We start from the raw sequence: 3,617 nt of genomic DNA on the forward strand, positions 1-3,617 counted from the left end.
GCGGGGGCGCGACGGCCGGGGTGGGGGCGCTGCTGCTGCGGGGGCAGGCGGCGGCAGGGGCGGCGGCGGCGGCGGAGGTGGCCCGCTCCAGCCATGCCGAATAAAAACAAGAAGGAGAAAGTGAGTCCGGGCCCGGCCGCGGGACGGAGGTAGCGGGGAGGGACTGCCGCGGGAGGGCGCGACGGCACCGGGGTCCTGCGCCCGGGCCCCGGCTCAGCCTCCCCGCCCGACACCGCGGGCTCCCCGTCCCCGAGGGCGGCCGGGCCAGGCATCCCCTAGCTTCTCTCGCCCTCAAGCCTGGTGGGGGCGGGGAGCCCGGGGATCGCGCCGGAGCCGCGGGGACCTTCGTGACGGGCTGGGGTTGAGCGTGGAGGGAGGGCGCGGCCCGGGGAGAGGGTCGGAGGGGCGCCCGTCCCCGACAGCGCGCCGTGGGCCTGGGCGGGCAGGTGCGGCCGCCGAGGGGTTTCGCAGCCTCGCAGTCTCCCGGAAAGGAGCTTCAGGGATGGGAGCTGTAGACTCCTGGGGAGGAACCCCTGGACGGGGGAAAGGGAGCGGGAAGGGACCCCGCTGAAAGCTGGTAAGGAATTCTGTGCCCCCGCAGAGGGACGCTCTGAGGCTCTCAAACACTATTATTATCCTGGGTGGCGGCGGTGGTGAGGGCTGCGAGCAAGGGTGCTGCGTTTGCATTCGAGGGGGGCGGGTATGTTTCTGCTTCAGGTGGAGCTCTGTAGCGTTTCATTATCACCCCAGAAATCCTCACTCATAGGGTTTAGGGTGGGAAGGAAGAAAGAGATGTGATATGGATCTCAAAATGCCAGAAGCACTGTGTAGAATTGGATATATCTGTTTTCTGCTTGAAGTTTTCAACCTCAAATGCAGATAAAACGAAAGGAATCTGAATGGGGGATGGGGAGCATTGCACTGTAGGAATCCTAAACAGTGTGATATAGACTTTTCTAATGGGATGATTTAAAAATATCAGAAGCTCTAGTTAAGTTGTATAAATCACTTTTAAAACTGCATTTGGCTTATCTGATGTTTACCTGTCTAAAAAGTGAGAAGACTAATTGCCTTTGCTTGATGTTTACCAGGAATCACCAAAAGCAGGGAAGAGTGGAAAAAGTTCAAAAGAAGGACAAGACACAGTAGAATCAGAGGTAACTGTCATAAAATATTGACTTTGTATTTCATACACAGCTTTTAACTTAAGGCAGAAAAACTGAGAGTGATAAAGCCTAGAATCTTCTAAAATGCTTCTCTCTGTGAGGTTTTTTTTTTTGTGGTGTCTTTCATAACCCTCAATTTTAGTTGTTTAGGTATTTACTGTTTTGCTTTGGAAAACTATTAATGATTTTATGAAAATTGTGCTTGCCTATGGAGTTGGTTTGTGGGTCTCTTGGGGGGTATTTTGTTTGTTTGTTTTTGAGACTGGGTCTCACTTTGTCACCCAGGCTGGAGTGCAGTGGCTCAATCTCTGCTCACTGCTACCCCTCGCCTCCCAGGCTCAAGTGATCCTCTTACCTCAGCCTCCCAAGTAGCTGGGACCACAGGCACGTGCCACCACATGCAGCTAATTTTTTTTTTTTTTAATGGAGTCTCACTCTGCCACCCAGGCTGGAGTGCAGTGGCTCGATCTCGGCTCACTGCAACTTCTGCCTCCTGAGTTCAAGCGATTCTCCTGCCTCAGCCTCCTGAGTAGCTGGGATTACAGGTGCCTGCCACCATGCCCTGCTAATTTTTGTATTTTTATTAGAGATGGGGTTTCACCATGTTGGTCAGGCTGGTCTTGAACTCCTGACCTCATGACCCGCCCGCCTCAGCCTCCCAAAGTGCTGGAGTTATAGGCCTGAGCCACTGTGCCCAGCCTGGAACTGGTATTTTTAAGTTTATTTCCCATACCTCAAACCCAGCAGCCCTCCTGTATAGGTTGGTGTTATGGGGTCTATGGTGGGTGTTGCTATGTTGCTTTTAGCTTTAGGGTCACCCCCCTCCCACCGCCACTTCTTTGCAAGCTGCCAGGCGACTCAGTGGTTGGTTTTCTTCCATCACCTTTGTTTTCCTTCATACTATCTCTGCTACTGACGTTCTGGGCTAGCTCCCTATTTCTGTTGATGATTCCTTGGCCTCTTTCCCCCGTAATGTTGGTATTTGAAAAATTTACCTAATTTTGATATGTTATTGTTGTTCACATTCTGTGTGTGTGTGTGTGTGTGCGCGCCTGTGTGGGTGCGCGTGCGTGCGCTGGCCACTTGTGAATTTCTTTGCTTCTTGGCTTTGGCCTCCTTGAGGAACAGCTGGAATGCCAAGTGAGGACTGCATCTACTTGAACAAGGTTGATACTGTTCCTTCACACCGTGAAGTGCCTTCAGAGGATTTGCAGAGTCACCACTTTCCTTTGCCTTTTCTTCCTTGTGACTTGCTGTTGAACTGGAGCACCTGGGGCCAAGGGTTCAGGAGCTCCGTGGACCCAGGCAGAGCCGATGGGTCCTTTTGAATCCGTGCGTAGCAGATAATTGGCTTAATAGAGTGTCATTTCTCCAGAGCTGGATCATTGAGGTCCCAGTCTTATCACAAACGACATTTATTTGCCAGTGTCAGACTTCCTCCTGTAAGCCAAATTAGAATGAGTTCAGTTCTGTCTGGGAAGCACAGTGAACTGGCGATGATCTGCAGTGGACTTTTTTTTAGCTCTGCGTTGTCTCTTTTCTATCATTTGGTGTATTCTGAACCTCCCTCCTCTTCGGCAGGTGGTTTATTCCAGCAAATCTGTTGCCCTCCCCAAAGCAAAAAGCAGAAATCCAAAAGGTTCCTTAAATGTCAATAGTTAGGATCATTTGTGCCAGTCTGTCCCTCCCTGTCTTTATAGCAGACAACCAAGGTTTACTATGCCATGCTTGGATTTGACTTGCTTATTTCTTCCCTGTCACCCTTTTGACTAAATTCATTTAGATGAAGACGAAACGTAGGTACTTTATGGAGGTCTATGCTATATGCCTTTTTTTTTTTTTTTTTTGGTCTTTTGATCTTTCATTAAAACTACTAAGATTTCTTCTCCCCAGAACTTTCTTGCTAACGTACCTATATCCTCTTACTTTAGGGATATTCCTTATACAAAGGAGCATCAATATGTATATTTCACTTATTCCTATTTTTAGTGGGAAGATCCTGGCTGTAAGGATGAATAATGTTAAGTTTAAACCTGAAAAGTCTGTCAGTAACTCAAAGATACCAAAACCACTACTATGTGAAATGTGTGTTTGGAAAGCAGTTTGCCAGCCATGTAAGACCTGCGGTGTAGCCTGCACTGCCTGAGTATGATGCCCCACTTGTCTTTTTGTATTTTTTCTAGTGCTACTGTCTAAGAGCTGGAGCTACAGAGCTTGAAATTACCACTGAAAAATACTGAAATGTTGGGCCCTTCACTGCTTCCTCATAAGGATACCAGAGGCAACATGGCATATTAAGCTTGACTCTTGGCAGATCACTGTGTTAATTGTTTTTCAGGAATACAAACTGGGACACTTCTGTTCATTTGACCTTTGAGTTGACCCTTAACTTTTTTATTATTTTTTTTTTCCCCTCAGTCTTCAGCTGACTGCTTCACTTCTAGTTCCACT

General features: G+C 49.0%; 1 long non-coding RNA gene across 1 annotated transcript; it reads left to right on the forward strand.

Annotated features, from left to right (window-relative positions):
• Positions 1-3,616, forward strand: LOC111534465. Its single transcript, XR_002729115.2, has 3 exons — positions 1-120; positions 1,092-1,157; positions 3,350-3,616. It is a non-coding gene; the product is annotated as an uncharacterized LOC111534465 (long non-coding RNA).
• The last annotated feature ends 1 nt before the right edge of the window (position 3,617 follows it).

This window comes from Piliocolobus tephrosceles, unplaced genomic scaffold (genome assembly GCF_002776525.5).
Source record: "Piliocolobus tephrosceles isolate RC106 unplaced genomic scaffold, ASM277652v3 unscaffolded_22159, whole genome shotgun sequence".
Taxonomy (NCBI): Eukaryota; Metazoa; Chordata; class Mammalia; order Primates; family Cercopithecidae; genus Piliocolobus; species Piliocolobus tephrosceles.